The sequence below is a fragment of the Dama dama genome, chromosome 33 (assembly GCF_033118175.1).
Source record: "Dama dama isolate Ldn47 chromosome 33, ASM3311817v1, whole genome shotgun sequence".
NCBI classification, from domain to species: Eukaryota; Metazoa; Chordata; class Mammalia; order Artiodactyla; family Cervidae; genus Dama; species Dama dama.
This window is the reverse complement of record NC_083713.1, coordinates 48,822,183-48,836,823: the sequence shown is the minus strand read 5'-3', so window position 1 is coordinate 48,836,823 and position 14,641 is coordinate 48,822,183. Positions and strand designations below refer to the sequence as shown.

General features: G+C 39.9%; 1 protein-coding gene across 5 annotated transcripts in view; it reads left to right on the top strand.

Moving 5' to 3' along the window:
- The window catches only part of LYPD6B (LY6/PLAUR domain containing 6B), a 228,470-nt gene that overhangs the window by 183,051 nt on the left and 30,778 nt on the right, over positions 1–14,641 (top strand). For all 5 annotated transcript variants that reach the window (XM_061135275.1, XM_061135274.1, XM_061135277.1 and 2 more), the window contains one exon: positions 12,230–12,288. The gene's annotated coding sequence lies outside the window, so the exon portion shown is untranslated. The remainder of the gene's footprint in view (positions 1–12,229; positions 12,289–14,641) is intronic.

The window sequence follows — 14,641 nt, the reverse complement described above, 5'->3', positions numbered from 1 at the left end:
GTTCCCTCCCAATTCTCTGCCTCCAAGCCCATGGTCATGTTCTTTGCCTATTTCTCTCTTTTTCTTTCCCCATGAAGACCCCATATCCTTTCTGTTGCCTACCAATACCCTTTACAGCTCACCTTTCACATCCTTCCATGCTCCTTCCTCTTATTCAGTGGTACTTAGCAAAGAAGCAGCGTGATGTGGCACCAAGATTACAGAACAGAGAGGCAATGCTAATACTACTATCCTGGAACTCTGCCACTTATTTGCAAGGTGCCCTTGGCTACCCTGGACTTCACAGTTTCCTCGTCTATAAAATGAGGTTAATAATGCAGTATCTCCCTTGCCTACCTCACCATCTGGTCATCAAAATCAAAAGAACTATTGTATGTGAATGTACTCTATTATCACTTACTGTACCCTAAAGCACTTTTTATAATTATTAATCATCTCTGCCCTGTTCTCACTGTAGTCATTTCATGTGTGATATCTAGTCCCAATAGTTCTTTAGGTCAAAGACTTTTCTTAAATATAAAGTATAACTCCATTTCAACTCTGTAGTGGTCATCACATTGCTGACCACACAGCAGGTACTTCATATGGATTTAATAGAATTTTGATCTCTGGTGTTTCCCAAGAACCTACTATTTTGGATGTGCTGGCAATAGTGGTCATTTAATTATCAGATGGTTATTTGAATTTCTGGCATCTTCCCAAAGCAAGATTGAAATTCTAAGGATTTAAAAATGGATGTGGGAGACCTTAGAAGCAGGGTTGAATAAGTGGTTTGGGTGAGATACTCTCTTGAAAATGAACTCAAGGTAGAACACAGTTCTTGGACCAGTTGTAATGAATCTGATAGTTAATCATCACTACAGCTTGTAAAAATTCTGTATGTGTTATTATAGTTCCCTGTGCCGTACAGTAGGTCCTTGTTAGTTATCCATCCTATATATGTGCTGCACTAAGTCATTTTTAGTCGTGTCTGACTCTTTGTGACCCTATGGACTGTAGCCCGCCAGGTTCCTCTATCCATGGAATTCTCCAAGCAAGAATACTGGAGTGGGTTGCCATTTCCTGCTCCAGGGGATCTTCCCAACCTAGGGATTGAACCCACATCTCATTATGTTTCCTGTATTGGCAGGCAGGTTCTTTACCATTCCCAGACTCCTAATTTATCCCTCCCCTACTTATTTCTCCATTGTAACCATAAGTTTGTTTTTGATATCTGCAAGTCTGTTTCTATTTTATAAATAAGTTTGTATTATTTTTTAAGATTCCACATATAAATGATATCATATGAAAGTAAAACAAAACAACAAAAGAACTTCAAAAAACTCCATAGATGCTCACAACGGACAGGGAGAAAGTGCCAGTAAGTGAGGCTGCCTCTCAGACTCTGAGGACTACACCACATTTCACTGAGGAGACTGCTTCAGTCTAAAACAGCAAAAGAGCCCTTTGCTGGCTTCAGCTGATGACACATTTTAGCAGTCCACATGAATTTGCATCCAACTTTTCCAAATCAAAATAGGAAACAGGTTCTTATATTATGTCCATTGTAAGAGTCAGGGCTCTCGGTGCTCAGTAAGGTGATGGCAAATGCTTCGTGTAAGTGAAAATTGTTTTATTTTGAATCATACAGAAGTATACCATTTCTAAAAGGTATCTAAAGTGCCTTCAGGAAAATAAGTTAAACCTGTTGTGACAAACTCACCTTGGAGGACAAGGACATACTGGGTACCTCTGACTACACTGGACATTTCATTTGTAATGAGTAAACTGGTCATCAGTAAAACTTGATTTTTCCAAGCTTGTCATACCTAGTGTACCTTATGCTTCTGGGAGAATTGAACTTTGTTGGAAGGGTGAAGTTTCTGAACTGAGAATGGGGACATGAAGGCTCTGAAGTTTGCTGGAAAACAGTGCTAGGCTACCCAGTTCCTAGTTCAGGATGTGGACACCGAGCCTCAGCATGCTCCCCGTCAGACCACAGGTGGCAGTGTGTCCACCCCCATTCATTTATTCTGGTGATACCTGTGGAAAGTCACAGCCAGCATCCTTCTTTTTCTCTTGTTAAGAAAAAAACATTTTTTCTCTAGACATTTCTTTTGTTGAACCAAACTAAACATATGTAGATTTGTTCCTTGCAGACTTGCTTATTTCTAGGAGACTCCCTACAGGATTTCAGCATACATAATACACTTCCCTACCTACTACAAGCTACAGGGATCACTAGAAATCATTTTATAAAAGTAAGTGGAGCAGAGTTAGTAATACTGCACAATCCAGTGTTATCTATAGCAACCTTCACCTATTTGCCATTTGTGCATAAACTGTCTTCGTCACTGTATTCAAACTTTAGGGCATGGACCCTGTCTTACTTAAATTTTTATTTCTAGCTCCTCATATAGTGCATAGTAGGCATTCAAGAATGCCTATTAGAGTAGCATTGACATATATATATACTACCAAGTATAAAATAGACAGCTAGTGGGAAGCTGCTATATAGCACAGGGAGCTCATCTCAGTGCTCTGTGATGACCTAGACGGGTAGGGTGGGAGGAACGGGGATGGAGAGGCTCAAGAGGAAGGGGATATATCTACACATATGGATGAGTGACGATGTTGTACAGGAGAAACTAATGCAACATTGAAAAGCAATTATACTCCAATTTTAAAAATATAATAAATGAAAAAGAGGTGTGTGTGTGTGTATATATATATATATTTGTGTTTACATATATATGTGTGTGTGTGTATATGTATCAGTTTTCCGTTTAAAAAGTTTGTTAATATTTCCTCAGCTAAGAAAAACTCCAAAGATAAGTTTGGATGGATGGTGCCAAACATGACACTTCTATTCCAGTGCTCAGCATAATCACTCACACAGAGGAAGCCAAATCCATGGACTACATGGTGTGGCACTGCCGTGGCTGCAGGACATTGCCAAATTTTCTTTGGTCTGTTTTGCAGGGCCCCGGAGAAGGCAATGGCACCCCACTCCAGTACTCTTGCCTGGAAAATCCCATGGACGGAAGAGCCTGGTAGGCTGCAGTCCATGGGGTCGCGGATGAGTTAGACATTACTGAGCGACTTCACTTTCACTTTTCACTTTTATGCATTGGAGAAGGAAATGGCAACCCACTCCAGTGTTCTTGCTTAGAGAATCCCAGGGATGGGGTTGCACAGAGTTGGACACGACTGAAGTGACTTAGCAGCAGCAGCAGCAGCAGGGCCCAGTGAGCCCAGACCCAAAGGAATTCTAGTGACAGTGCTGTCTCAACTCTGTCTTGAACTACCATTGCCAGAAGGTATAGGAAGTTAAGTAGAAGCCTAAGCAGGGCTGACAGTATTTTAATATACAACCACATTGTAGGTCTCAGTAAGATATTAAGTTCTGAAATTTTCCTTGAAGGATTTCATAATCAAATTAAATTTGTGAGAGTGTTGGTTATTGCTCCCACTGCTGTTTTCTCAGAGCAAACTCCTGATTCTATGTCTGTTTGATAGTTTTCTCCTGTATTTCAATTGCAGCGTTTAACTGTTTTAAGTTAATGGTGAAAACTCACTAGTATTTGCTATAAAATATGTACTAAGAGCTTGCCTTGTCTTTTCAACATTCTTTTTATTGAATTATAGTTGATTTACAATGTTATGTTAGTTTTCAGATGCACAACAAAGTAATTCAGTTATTTATATATATTCTTCTTCAGATTCTTTTTGACTATAGATTATTACAAGATATTGAGTATGGTTCCCTGTGCTATACAGTAGATCCTTGTTGTTTATTTACTACACAATAGTAGCTGTTAATCTCAGATTCCCAATTTATCCCACCCGCTTCTTTTTTCTTTAACAACCAAACTTTATTTTCTATGTCTGTGAGTCTCTGTTTTGTAATTAAGTTAATTTGTATAATTTTTAAAGATTCTGCATATAAATGATATCTTGTATTTTTCTTTCTGAATTCACTTAGTACAGAAATCTCTAGGTCCATCCATGTTGCTACAGATGGCATTAATTCATTCTTTTTTATGGCTGGGTAGTATTCCCTTGTATATCTATGCTACGTCTTCTTTATCCATTCCTCTGTCAATGGACACTTAGGGTGCTTCCATGTCTTGGCTATTTTAAATAGTGCTGCTGAGAACATTGGGGTGCATGTGTCTTTTTGAATTAGAGTTTTCATCTTTTCTGGAGAATGCCCAGGAGTGAGATTGCTGGATCATGTGGTAGCTCTATTTTTAGTTCTTTAAGGAAAACAGTGGCATTTGTGGTAAAGAACCCACCTGCCAGTGCAGGAGACATAAGAGATGTGGGCTCGATCCTTGGGTCAGGAAGATCCCCTGGAGAAGGGCATGGCAACCCACTCCAGTATTCCTGCCTGGAGAATCCCATGGATGGAGGAGCCTGGTAGGCTACAGTCCAGAAGTTTCCTAAGAGTCGGACGTGACTGAAGTGACTTAGTGCTCATGCACCCTCATTTCAGTGTGGTATGTGATATGTATATCCCCTATGCAAGTGTTTTATTATCAGATCCACTGTCCCATCAAGTGCCCCTTAAAGGAAAAGGTGACAGTACTTTTTATACCTCCTTTCTTCATTCCACAATATTCAGCAAACATTTGGGGCCCTGCTCTGTGACAGTCCCATTGCTGGAGATGCAAGGATCCTCCTACCTTCAGGGAGCTTAAATATGATGAGAGAGGGAGACAGATACTGCCTGTGGGCACACCTTCTTCTTCCCATTGAAGAATCTGAGGCCTGATGAATGGTTGCCTGGGCTGCTGGGGCATTCAGGGCTGACAAGCAACATTTATCAGTGGACTGAGTAAAGACATATCAAAGAGAATAATTGTTCAAGTTTGGGGCTTCAGACCCTAATGTCACATTAACCTGGAAAAATAGCAGCAGTGATTGCCATCAGCTGACACACCACCCCCAGATAGGGTGGGTGTTTTAGGCAGGCCAGGCCTCCTGTGAGCAGAGTCAAGAAAATATCCCTAATTAGAGTAGCTCCCTGAGCTGGTTCATAATTTGCTTAATCACACTCACTTCACTAAACTATGGTTTTGGTTTTAGGGGGGAAAATGCAAGGTTTGGGGAAAGGAAGCAATTAGAGTGAATTCAGACTGATCCTCCTCCCTAGTCAGTTTGGGATTGGCAGAAAAGACAGCAAATGACATCAATGACCAGGTGTAAATATAAGGAAGCTGATTTGGAAAATGGGTCCTTTGAGTCTTGTTTGGGTGAGAATCATTGAGATCACAAAAGAAAGCAGCTGGTAAGTTCCAGAAACCTTTTTTATGACAGCCTAGAATATGAATAATACACTAAATGGAGTGTAGTCCATATATTTAAATATTTATGTTCAAATGACTGTCATTTTTTAGCCTGCTCTGCCATGGTCCCATGACTGGATACAATTGCTTTTAAATGATCATTTTGTAGATGCTTGAAAGACATTGTTCAGAAGATGAAAATCATAGCAAAGCAAACAAAGAAAATGCAGAAGAAACCATTAGAAACCAAATATATCCATCCTGGCCAACTCTATTTAAGAAGTTTTGAAGGCAGTTTAGTTGTAGGGATTAAGATGGAGGAGTTTGTAATTGGACCTGAATTTTAATTCTCTTTGTGATTTACTAGTTCCGTGGTTTTGAGTAAGTTACTTTTCCTGTCTTTAAATTTCAAACTCATCTGTAAAAAGGGGATAATAATAGTACCACTTCACAGAGGTGTTGTGAGAATTAAATGAATTAATGGTGTTCAGTGCCTGACACCCATAATCCCTCAATAAATGTTAGCTTAAAAAAAGGAAGTTGTCCTACATGAGGGCTCATGGAGGAAACCATTAGCAAAGCATTGGAAAGTCTGACCTCTGAGAGCAGCATCTGTGTTTTAGGGAATGAAGCTATGGTGGTGAATAAAACAATGCTGGGCATGTGGTAGTGCTCTGTAAATACTGATTGAATAACTGAAAAAATGAGTTGTGTGCATTTACAGTGTATAAACTGGATTATTCTATGAAATTAACATGTGCGTTTTAAAGGAAGAAAGTATAAGGCAAGAAGTAATGGGTGACAATTTTGAGTGTGGCAGAGATATATTTCAAACTTTTAGCCAGGAAAATGTTTATCCTGTGATTTCCCATTAGGGATGCAGGATCTGATTTCCTTTTCTTCTCTAAGATGAGATGACCTGGAGGAGCTGTTTGTAACATTCTGGATGGTGTCCTCCTGACTGTCCACCCTCCACTCCTATCCTCTCCAGTTTGCATGATGTTATGATGAGCCACTGCTGGGGAGAACAGGCACACATTGAAACTGATTAAGGATGTTCTTTTCTCCCGTTTGCTTCCACTTCATAACCCTGGGGGCTCAGACGATAAAAGAAGCCAGCCACCTGCAATGCAGAAGACCTGGGTTCTATCCCTGGGTTGGGAAGATCCCCTGGATGTGGGCATGGCAACCTATTCCAGCATTCTTGCCTGGAGAATCCCCATGGACATAGGAGCCTGGCGGGCTGCAGTCCATGGGGTCGCAAAGAGTTGGACACGACTGAGCAACTAAGCACATGGCACTCTAATATCCCTTTGTGATGGAAAAGGGAAGCTTGGAGGTGCCCGATCCCAGATCTGCATGTCTGTTCTTGTCTGTGAGCTGGCCCAACCCGGTGTCTCTTCTGAACTCCCTGGGGAAGCGGTGGGCTGGTTGGTTCCGCCCCTGTCTGTGTGTGGTGTCTACCTCTGTGCCCCGTGTTCCAGGCCTCACACAGAAGATGGGGAAAGGGGTTGCTAGTCTCTGCCTAACCCTTGCCTGAAGCCATTTCTAAGACAAGACGTGATGAACAAATACTGTCTTTGGAAGAAGATGTACAGATTTGCCAGGGAGAGAATGTAGGTCTGGGACCTCCTGGCTACAGGATCGTATAAATCACTCAACACTAGTAAAGTCAAAGTTTTGAAAGTAAATAATTTCCATTTGTACCAGAGCTAACTAGTCTAAGGAAAATGGTGACAGAGATGCATTCTGTAACTTCTCAGGCAGCCCTGGAAGTCTGGCTCCAAAGACAGAGTTTTCAACATACTCATCTCTAAGATGTTACAGGTAGGCAGCTCATATTTACTGAGTTTGCACTGTCTTCAGACATGATTCTAAGTGATTGTGATGTTCACTCACTCCCTTGAGGTTGTACTTTTTATTATCTCCTTTTACAGTATGGAAACTGAGGCACAAGGCGGTTAAGTGACTTGCCCAATGTTAGCACTAACTCTCAATACTTGATTCAACGTGTGAGGAAACGGAAATGCTGAGAAACAGGCCACGAGCTAAATATTTAACTTGTTACTCAGCTAAATAGCAATTTCCCCCCTAACTGTGTGCACAAGGAACCATTGCATCCTTTCCTATGGGAGTGGGTTATAGAGCCCTCTTACCTCTGAAGCCGTCATGTGGAGATGGGGAGTTGCTGAATTCTGAGATTTCAGAACCTCAATTGGAGTCCTGGAAGATAAGCCATTTCTCATAGTTCAAAGAGCCTAACAGAAATTGCTCTTTAGGGGCAATAAACAATGTGGGCTAATGAACATAAAAAATTTTTGTTTGTGCTTGTCAAAATTCTGTATATCATATAAGGTAATTATTTTTTGTGGAACATGCTTTTCATGGCAGTTGTGCATTTTGTTATACATCTTAAAAACTGGTTTACTATTATCTTCTGCATTGTTGTTGTTCAGTTGTTCAGTCATGTCTGACTCTTTGTGACCTCATGGATTGCAGAACCCCAGGCTTCCCTGTCCTTCACTATGTTCTGGAGTTTGCCCAGATTCATGTCCATTGAGTCGGTGATACTATCTAACCATCTCATCCTCTGCCGCCCTCTTCTCCTTTTGCCATCAGTCTCTCCCAGCATCAGGGTCTTTTCCAATACAGTTTATTTAAATCTTTCTAAATGTGGAATCTGGGGTCTGGACTTTAGGAATGAAAAAGTTAAAACGTATTGGCCTGCAGTGAGAGGGATGTGTTGCTAATAGTCAACAATCATGGTAGATTCAAATGGATAGACCACTCCTGTTCTGCTGGGCGGCAGTGCTTCCTGGCTGTCATCTCCCTTTCCTACATTCTTAATCCGCTGTCATATTGCAGACAACTGTGACTGTGTTCTTATTAAGATCTCAGGGGCTTTCCCAGTGGAATTTGCAAAATGTAATTAAGATGGTGACTTGTCTGGGACTCCCATCCCTACCACTAAATGATAGCATTTTTACTTGGCTCTGAAATGTTTTTGTATCATTTGCTGTTTGGATTTACAAAGTCCCTGGTTCATTTAGAGAGAACTGTTGAGCTTTAAATGTACAGTAGGTGCTTATCCATAAACTATAGAGCCACTCAAACCCTGTTGTAATTTAAATTTTGAGTAATTATGCATTCATGTTGATCAAAACTCAAAACAATGAAATGAGATGTGCTTTGAGAAGTCTCCATCCCACTTCTGTCCTCTTATTAGGTGTATTAGTTACCCCTGTCCCTCCACCTACAGGTCATCACTTTTATCAGTTTACTATAAACTGTTCCTGAGTATGTTTATGCATATAAGCATAAATACATATAGTAGTTTTTGTTCCCTTTCCAACACACAAAAATGACACAATATTCATATATTTGTAAGTATCTCTATTCATATATATGTGTGTGTGTATTTATATATATATCCTAGAACTTTTTCACAGCAGAATATAGGGAGTATCTCCTTTTTTTTTGGCTGTGCTATGCAACATGCAAGATCTTAGTTCCCCAACCAGGGATGGAACCTCTGCCCTCTGCAGTGGAAGTATAGAGTCTTAACTGCTGGACCGCTAGGGAAATCCCATTTTTTTCAAATGGCTGCATCATATTCCATTTTAAGTGTATATATATGTATACACCACCCCCCCCCACACACACACATACTCTTTTGATGGACACTTAGGGTTTTTTTCCAATCATTTGCTATTATAAACAATGCTCCAAAGACTATCATGGCAGTATATTATTTTGCATGAAAGCAGACCATCTGTAGAAAAAATTCCCAGAAGTGAGATTTTGGGTCAAGGGTAAATGCATTTGAAATTTTAATAATGTTTCCAAATTGCTCCTTGGAGTCACATTCCCATCAGCAGTGTATGAAAATGACTGATTTCCTATGGTCTCCTCAAAAGAGTATTAGAAAACATTTTTATCGATCAGACAAGTCAAAATCTGGAATTTATAAAGTATAGTTTTAATTTATACTTCTTCTATTTGAAAAGATGGCCAGCTTACATCATGTTGTTTAAAGGCCATTTTATTCTTTTTTTCCACAAAATATCTATTAATGTCCTTCACCATTTTTTCTGATGGGTTGCTGATAATTTTCTTACCAATTTTCAGTAGCTCTTTACATGTTAGTGAGATTATCCATTGTTTTGTCTGTGACATGAGTTGAAAATATTTCCCCAGGTTATTTGCTTTTTTTAAATGATTTTTTTTGTCATACAGAATTTATTGTTGCTTAATGCAATTGAATTTTCAAACTTTTTAATACATTCTAAGTTTTTAATCATAGTCAGAATGGCCTTTCCCCGCTCCAAGGAAGTCATTTGTATTTTCTTATATTTTTAAGATATTTTATTACAGATAATTTTAAGCATAGACAAATTAGAGAAAATAGTATAATAAGCCCCAACTACCTGTCATCCAACTTCAACAATTAGGGATATTTTACCAATATTATTTCATCTTATTCTCCCACACATTTTGAGAATAGTTAAAGCAAACCCCAGATATTATATTTTCTTTGTAAGTATATCAATATATATCAATGACATGTCAAATTTTTTAGGATATAACTTCTATTTTGTTATTATACCAATGATTCCTTAAGATTATTCAGTACCAGTCTGTGTTCAAATTTTCTTTTCTGGAACATTTATGGCTTTCTGTGTGTGCAGTATGAGGTATGTATCCAGTTATCCCAATTCAGTTTCTTAAAGTTTATTCTTATCTTACTGGTTTTAGATGCCATTTTTTTCCATATACCAGACTCTCTTGTGTATTTCAGTCTGTTTTCCAGACTTTCTATTCTGTTCCATTTGTCTGTTTACTCAAATGCTGCTGCTGCACTGTTTTAATTACTGTGGCATTAGAGCATGTTTCATTGTCTTTCTGAACTAGTCATTCCCCAAATGAAATAGTAAGTAATCTACTCCAATTCATGCTATGTAAAATGGCAGAAATACACAGTCCAGCCTCCTCGGATCAGGGATGGTTCTGGTGACTTAGAAATCAACAAGGAGTGGGAGTAGAACATGTGAGCATAAATCTGGTCCCTCAGGAAAGTAACAGTAATCACACTGTGGGAAAGTAAATAGTAATAACATAAAAGCTGGAAACATGGGACGGGTCCTCATCTGGAGCTAGGAGGAGGAAGCAGAACTGGCAAAGCAAAAAGGACATGGTTTTGGTGGTTGAAACGTGCTTCTCCCTTGGAAGCAGATAATCCTGGTTCTCTTTGGCAAAGTCAAAAAGGCCAGTGGTAGAGGAAGTTGCAGTATTTGCTGTGTCCCTGCCCTGGGAAACCCATCAGAGACATAAAGCGTGCTGAAGAGCCAAGAGGGCCTGGCCCAAGTGTGTTGGGGAGACTGCCATCATTGTGCTCTGGGAAGTTCACAAACCTGAACAGGTGATAACCCTGAACTCCAAGGCTGCCTGTGTGCTGGCTTGTGCCTCTGAAATTGCAGGAGTGAACCTTATTGTCCCTTTCTCAGGAAAAGGACGAAGATGTTTTATTCTGAACCCTCTTTCCAGGAGACAGTATTAATTCTACCTAACAAGATACCTTTACTGGAAAGTATCTGAGAGAGGACTTCTAATATGAGTTATTATGGGAAGAGACATCTGAAGTATTTAGCAAGGGCACAGTTTCTTCTTGTGGTTTAGTTGCTAAGTCATGTCTGACTCTTTTTGACCCTATAGACTATAGCGCTCCAGGCTTTTTTGTCCATGGGATTTTCCAGGCAAGAACATTGGAGCAGGTTGCCATATCATACTCCAGGGGATCTTCCCAACCCAGGGGTTGAACCTGCGTCTCTTTTGTCTCCTTCATTGGCAGGGAGATTCTTTACTACTGAGCCACTGGGAGGGTATACCATAATACCTTTTTTTCCTTTTGAAATGCATGTATCTGCTGGACTCTGCACCATCACAAAAGTCCAGAGAATGATAAGGTGGTCACAGCACAAGGAAAAGGCCTGGATCCATAGTGAGTAGAAAGACTGAACCAGGATGACTGCGTAATGACTTCTTCCCTGGCAGACACCCTTAATAACCTTTGACAGAGCCAGTAACCTCTTCATCCTCAATTTCCTCCTTATAACCTGCAAGAGAGCATACCTGCTTACCTCACAGGGATATGGGGAACTCTAATTAGGTTCTGATGGGAAAGTTCTTTGCTGATGAGTCATGATATAGTGACTGTGCTAATCTGAGGCTGCACGGCCATGAATTGCCCGCCGCCCAGACGCAGATGCCAAAGGGTAAATGGAAATCGGTCATCATCAGAGTCAGGGGAGTGGACTTTTCAAACTGAAGGAATGGGTGAAGTCATCCTTGTTCGGGCATACTCAACAGTTCCTTACTGAGTGCAAATGGCAGCAAACATCTGTGGTGGGGGCAGGAGGAGGTTAGAGAGGAGTGGCAGGCCTTGAGGTGCATGCCCCGAGCTAGCTGCTGGAGTGGCTGTTGGCCTCCTCGGAAGACAGTAGCTCAGATTTGTGACTCTTTGGACCAGAAGTCACCTTCGCCATCAGTGGTGTGAGCTGGGCGCTGGTTATAGTCGGCTTCACATTCCAGCATGGTTTAAACACTAAGAGTCATCGGGGCTCCCTCAGCCCCCCTCACTTCCCAGATGCCACTCTTACCAAATCCCTAAGCTAGCTTTCTCTCTTAGGTGTTCCTGTGAAAAGAATCTTTGTGTTCACTAACAAAAGGGGAAAAGAAAAGGGACCCCTCTTTTGGCCTCTTTGACTTCTGTATTTGCATGAAGCTGAAAGTACTTTCAAGGTGTGCTTTATTTTAAGCACACGGTAAAAGGGCCTATTTTAGGCATTATCATAGAACACTGTCTCTGCCAATGAGGAGTTTTATGGTCTGGAAATTGGTACAGAATATGGATGAGATCTCAATGTACATTTCAAGCTGAACTTTTTTTTTTTTTTTTTTAGGTGTCCTTGGGTGAGAATAGGAGGAAGTGAAAAAGGAGAAGAAGAGAAAATTAAGAAGGGTGAGTACAAGTAGATTTGGAAGGTGAATTAAACGGCTTCTCTGGGCAAATGAGGCTGCCAAGACCATTATCCCAATAGGAACTTTTTGGACTGTGGAAGGTGAGAGGTAACCAGAGAAAAATCAGAGGAAGTACAGGAGAAAGTCCTTAATTTAAGTGAAAAGCCCATTGTCACATAAAAATAGTGTTGTTTATTGAAATACAAGATTTTAAGGAAGGAGAGTAGGGCAAATCATAATTGCGTTAATATGGAATTCTGGTTTTCAGTGAATTCATTTTTATTTTAATTTTAAAAATATAGTTTTTAAAGGTTACTTTGCATTTATAGTTATTAGAAAATATTGGCTATATAGCCCTGTTGTACAACACATCCTTGAGCCTATTTTAAACCCAATAGTTTGTACCTCCCACTTCTCCCCCCATGCAGCCCCTCCCACCTGACTCCACTTGTAACCATTAGTTTGTTCCCTACATCTGTGAGTCTGCTTCATTTTTGTTATATTCACTAGTTTGTTATATTTTTCAGAGTCCACATGTAACTGATAGTATGTATTGTATCTTTCTGGTGTATTTCATTTAGTGTACACCCTCTAAGTCCATCCATGTTGCTATAAATGGCTAAATTTTTATTTTCTTTTTATGGCTGAATAGTATTCCCTTATATGTATGTGCCACTTCTTCTTTATCTGTTCATCTGTTGATGGACACTCAGGTTGCTTTCATGTCTCAGCAGCTGTAAATAATGCTGCTGTGAACACTGAGGTGCATGCATCTTATTCAATTAGTGACTTTTAAATTTTTTTCAGTAATACCTGGGAGTAGAATTGCTGGGTCACATAGTAGTTCTATTTTTAGTTTTTTGAGAAACCTCTATACTGTTTTCCACAGTGGATGCACCAACTTACATTCCCACCAACAATGTATGAAGGTTCCCTTTTCTCCACATCCTCACCAACATTTGCTATTTGTATTATTTTTGTTGATAGTCATTTTGACAAGTGTGAGGTGACATCTCATTGTGCTTTTGATTTGTATTTCTCTAATATTAGCAATGTGGAGCTTCTTTACATGTTCCTATTGGCCATCTGCATGTCCTCTTTGGAAAAATGGCTATCAAGTTCTCCTCATTTTTAAATTGGGTTTATTTTTTTATATTGAGTCCTTTGAGCTGTTTATGTATGTTGGTTATTAATCCCTTATCAGTCATGTCATTTGCAAATATTTCTTTCAGTAGGTTGTCTTTTTGTTTTTCAGTTGTTTCCTTTGCTGCACAAAATCTTTTCAGTTTAATTAGGTTCCATTTATTTTTGCTTTTATCAACTTTAATTTAGGAGATGAACCCAAAAAATATTGCTGTGATTTATATCAAAGTGTGTTTTGCCTATGTTTTCTTCTAAGAGCTTTTGGGTTTTGGTCTTACTTTTAGGCCTTTAATTCAGTTTGAGTTTATTTTTGTATATGGTGTGACAGAATGTTCTAATTTCACCCTTTTAAATGTAGCTGTCCAGTTTTCACTTATTGAAGAAATTATCTTTTCTCCATTGTATGTTTTTGCCATCTTTATCAAAGTTCAAGTTGATTATTATTGATTAAGTATGTGGGTTTACTTCTGGACTTTCTGTCCTATTCCACTGATCTATATGTTTTTGTGCTAGTACCACACTGTTTTGATTACTGTTGTTGTTCAGTCACTCAGTGATGTCCAACTCTTTGTGACCGCATGGACTGCAGCATGCCAGGCTTCCTTGTCCTTCACCATCTCCGGGAGTTTGCTGAAACTCATGTCCATTGAGTTTGTGATGCCATCCAACCATCTCATCCTCTGTCGTCTCCTCCTCCTCCTGCATTCAACTTTCCCAGCATCAGAGTATTTCCAATGAGTCTACTCTTTACATCAGGTGGCCAGAATATTGGAGCTTCAGCTTCAGCATCAATCCTTGCTATGAATATTCAGGGTTAATTTCCTTTAGGACTGACTGGTTTGATCTCCTAGCAGTCCAAGGAACTCTCAAGAGTCTTCTCTAAACCACAGTTTGGAAGCATCAGTTGTTTGGCTCTCAGCCTTCACATCCAACTTTCACATCCATACATGACTACTGGAAAAACCATAGCTTGGACTATTTGGACCTTTGTTGGCAGAGGATTGTCTCTGCTTTTTAATACACTGTCTAGGTCAGTCATAGCTTTTCTTCCAAGGAGCAAGGGTCTTTTAATTTCATGACTGCAGTCACCATCCACAGTGATTTTGGAGCCCAAGAAAGTTAAGTCTGTCATTGTTTCCCCATCTATTTGCCATGAAGCGATGGGACTGGATGCCATGAGCTTAGTTTTTTGAATGTTGAATTTTAAGCTG